The following is a 5,205-nucleotide window of genomic DNA, read 5'->3' on the forward strand; positions in this document are numbered from 1 at the left end:
TACAGACGACTCATAGAGTTGTTACTTGTAGTTGATTGTAGATGGTTGTAGTTCGTTCACTGTAGAACTGAAGTTAATCTTGTAGAGTCTCGCCTGCTTTTGTAGAAATTCACTGTTGATTCGAAGATGAGGTGCGTTCTTTTCGCTGCTACCAAATGTCATAAAAAGACCTTGTTAGTTACTTGTAGAGAAGTTATATATATTAGACTTGTGGACGAGCAGTTGTTATACTTGAGCAGCTTTGTAAGTAGATAATCTTCTTTCCCATTTGTCATTCAATGACAGGAGAGGTAAAGAATAGTATGGGACTATTTTTATTTGTCTTGGAAATATTAACAAGTCTCTCACACAGAGCGAAGTATAAAGTAGAGTCCCGCTAGCTATCTCCCTATCTCTCTCTCTCTCTCTCTCTCTCTTCCAAGTTGCTAAGCCTTTCTTCCCTACACCCTGCCGCTTCTATGGCCTCTCTCCTTCTGAGCTCTCTTTCCTAAATTCTGGTGTAGCAGGGGTCTTGTCACGTGTGTTCATTGTGGTTGGAAGTTCTAGAAGCCTGTGTGTGAGTATGTGTGTATGCGTGTGTATGGTCACGAGGCGCTGTCGTGTGCCTATAAAGCATTCCTTGAGTTAAGAGTGTGTAAGCATGTTTAGCATTGCTCGATTCTTGCAGACACAATACCTTCTCATCATCTGACTTCCTGCTTCTATCTGTCTCTCTATCAATCTATTTATCTATTTATCTATTATGATTTGTAATTATAGTATGGACTCATAACAACGTCAGCCAATGACATAGGTGGATAGATCTTGCTTGTGGGAAATGGGGGGAAGGGGTATTCAAGTGTTGATAAATGCACGATAGACATCGAGAACCACTTCAAACCAGGCAGTGAGAAATGACCTTGAATACCTCTGTCTTGGCACCCGGCCCTGCTGTCTGATGATGTCCCGATGGACTTCTGTAAACCGGTCTACGGGAACCATTGCACCCGAGGGTAGGTAAGAGTTTTTTGCTGCCCCATCTATTGTGTCTCTGTTATAGTACTCGTACACGCCGTTTTCGCCTACATTTATACTTTCTTTATCCCTCATATTTATACCTTCGTTCTCTCCCTCACCCTTGTACTCGTTTGCTTTAAAATCTTCGTATTCTTCCTCACTCTTGCCCTTGCTCCTGTTCTCACCTTCATCCTCGACATCATCCTTGCCCCTGACCTCACTACTGCCCTCGCCCCCAACCTCGTCCTCCAACCACAATATCACTGGTGCTTCCCTGCGTCCATTTCCTCCAGTCAGAAAATCCTCCAAGACAGCGAGCACATCAAAAGACCTTCCATTATTGTTATTATTATTGTTGTTATTGCCCCCTCCACCTCCTCCGCCACCACCACCACCACCACCACCACCATTGTTATTGTTGTTGTTATTGTTGTTATTGTTATTGTTTGTGTTGTTATTGTTATTGGTGTTGTTTATGTTGGTGCCTCCAGTGGCAGTGATGTTGATATTGATGTTGATGTTGGCCATGATGTCAGCGGTGATGTCCAGCATGAGGATGGCAAAGGCGAAGAAGGAGAAGAGACCAGTGTTGGACGGCTTGCACACCACCTGTCGACACCAAAGCCAAAATTAGTCAGAGAAACACAGAAGTTCATATCATATTTATCTTGGTGAAACCTGATCATAAGTTATAGTCACAGAAATACCTTAAAATGTATACCAAGTATTTTATCTTGGCAAATTATAGATCAGGCCCACAACTTACAAGCTTAGCCACTACTGGACGAGCATAGAAGTCACACACCCAGAATTGTATAACACCTACTTAGCACCTTGGCTGTTTTCACCAACATTATTTTCAGTAACTCATTTTTGTTCCACCTTGTATTATAGACTTATTCTAAGTGAAGGGCTAATAGTAATGGCCCAGAATGCCTTCGAGACGTTGACACATTAAATGCTTGGAGCAAGAGGTTCCTGCCTGACCGGAAGGCATTAAACCCTTTCTGCCCAGTGCCGTAATTGTTAATTTTTTGTATCCATACAATATTCTTCTGTTTGGAGAAGATCTGTATTAGTACGATACAAGGAATTGTTAAATCTACAAATATCCCACTCCATAGGAGAAGTCTCCCCAAAGCTGAATGTAATAGTCTGGAAACAACAAAATTAAATTGTTACGGAATAACAATTTATATATATATATATATATATATATATATATATATATATATATAGATAGATAGATAGATAGATAGATAGATAGATATATATATATATATATACCTAGGCTGCTTCCCCCAAGGAAAGGGAGGTAGCCGAGACAGGACGACACACTCCCCATTTACTCATCCAATCAAACATATTCATTCGCATCTTAGCCCCAAAGGGGAGAACGGACAGATCCTCACCGCACCACACCGCACAAGGGTCAACTGCGCAATGTAATCAGTGACATCCGCAGCAGGGCCCGACAGCAGAACTGGTTTACCCCTGCCGCATCATAACGGACCCATCCCCTTACCCGCACCTGACCTGATTAGCTGATCAGATCAAATGCGGGAGAATATCCCCTCAGGGCTGCGTCATCATTTATTCATTCACAGTTTCTCTCCATTTATTTCTGTCACGCACAGCCACTCTTCCTTGTTCCCTCTCGCATCCAGCGCTCTCTTCACACTGTCCATCCATCCTATTCGTGGTCTTGCTCTCAGCCTTACACCTCTCACATCAGATCTAGTTATCTTTTTCACCAATCGCTCATTATCCATTCACTCCATATGCCCAAACCATCGCAACACCCTCTGCTCAACTCTACCAGCCATCTCCCGAACAACTCCAGTTCTCCTTCTTACTTCATCATTTCGCACTCGATCCATACGCGTCACTCCACACATACTCCTCAGACACCTCATCTCCATTACATTCAAACTTTTCCTCTCTGCTACACCCATATTCCATGTTTCAGCCCCATATAACGCAGTCGGTACCACAACACCCTCATACAGACTTCTCTTTACATCCATTCTAAGCGAACGACATCTAACCACTTATTTCATTCCCCCCAGCACCTTTCCTACTTCATTTATTCTAAACTTCACTTCTGCATCTATTCTTCCATCCACAGCAACATGTGACCATAGATATTTAAAACACTCTACCTCCTCAAGCAACTCGACATTCAAAACTATATTCATCCCCCTACCATCTACCAACCTCGTACACTTCATCACTTTACTCTTACTCTCATTTATTTTCAATTTATATATATATATATATACTCTGGTAGGTAGGTGGGGGGCGCCCACCATCCACTCACTCAATATAGTGCTGCTCTCGGGTGTCTGTCCTGTCCTCTCCTCCATCCTTGTTTCCTTCCATCTTCTTCTGTCTTTTTTTCCTTCATTCTTTTCTCTTCCTTCTGCCTACGGGTGACTTTACACTCCCTCTTCTGTCTTTCATTCCTTCATTCTTTCCTCTCCCTTCTGCCTGTGGGTGACTCTACACTGAGTGACAAGCCAAATGGTTTCCTGTACACCAGGAAACCATTTACTACGCTGGGTGGTAACCATATACCCAAATTTTGGCGCCTGGTGGTTTAGTGGGTAACTATTGTGCTCCAGTCGGATTGAACCGGTGAAGGTTTATATCCAAGGGGTGATTGGGGTTTATTGCTCATGTAATGCCACTCAGGGATGAGTGAGGCTGGTCACTCTCATCTTAAATGTCAGGACCAACTGCCTAGCCCAGGGCTTCTACGCTCCTTTTGGGGCAACTTAGGATTGGACGATGGATGATGGATATATACTGTATATATATATATATATATATATATATATATATATATATATATATATATATATATATATACTGGATACACACACACACACACACACACATATATATATATATATATATATATATATATATATATATATATATATATATATATATATATATATATATATATCCCATTGGAGCCCAGTGTCCCAAGTATTGGACAGAACTGGGATCTTTCAAGTCTTTATAACGTAGGGAACCCCCGGGTGGGGATCTTTGAGCTTCGCGACTATGAGACGATAGGAGGAGGGCGGTACGCTTAGTACCCACCTAATGCCGTGCCTCGCCCAGCACCCCTGGGATCCAATGGGATATATATATATATATATATATATATATATATATATATATCCCATATATATATATATATATATATATATATATATATATATATATATATATATATATATATATATATATATATGTATATATATATATATATATATATATATATATATATATATATATATATATATATATATATATATATATTGCCAGACTCTTCAGTCCCGTATGGTGTGACAACAAACAAATCGTCTCCATAACGCCCTCTGCCCCGCCATTTACTACCCGTTCCCAGCTCACCCCCCCCTTCCTCATATACTTCTCCATTCCATCCTTCCATCTTTTCCTCGGCCACCCCCTCCCTCTACCCCCCTCCACCTCACTCACATACACTCTTCTCGTCAGTTTCTCACTATCCATCCTCTCCACACTGCCAGGCCACCTCAACGTGTTTCTCTTAACGCTTTCTATCACATCCACGTCCACACCACAACGCTCCTTCACTTTCTTATTTGTCAGTCTATCTCTCCATGTGACTCCACAAGCTCGTCTCAAACAACTCATTGCCATTGCTCTCACTCTTGACTTTTGTCCCTGCAGCAAGCTCCAAGCTTCACTTCCATACGTTAGAGGTGGTATCACAATACTATCATATAGTAACTTTTTCATTTGCATGCTCACCTCCCTGTTTCTTATCACTGCTTTCAAGGAACCAGCAACCTTTCTTCCTTGTTGTATTCTTTCAAACACTTCACCCTCTAAACGTCCATCCTTACTCGTCACACTACCCAAGTACTTAAACGCACTCATATATATATATATATATATATATATATATATATATATATATATATATATATATATATATATATATATACACTCCTGTATATGGAAATAACGTTAGTAGGGGAGTGAAAGATAAAAATGGTAGATTACTAGTTGAGAAGGGAGAAAAATTGAGCAGATGGAGAGAACACTTTAATGAATTGTTGAACATAGAGAATGAAATTAATGCAAGTATAAGTGTCTGAGGAATGGCTGGGCGAAGGAGGCAGGTGAGAAGACAGGAAGATATCAGTAGGA

This window comes from Coenobita brevimanus, chromosome 79, assembly GCF_032717465.1.
Source record: "Coenobita brevimanus isolate Jiangsu-jjx chromosome 79, ASM3271746v2, whole genome shotgun sequence".
NCBI lineage: Eukaryota > Metazoa > Arthropoda > Malacostraca > Decapoda > Coenobitidae > Coenobita > Coenobita brevimanus.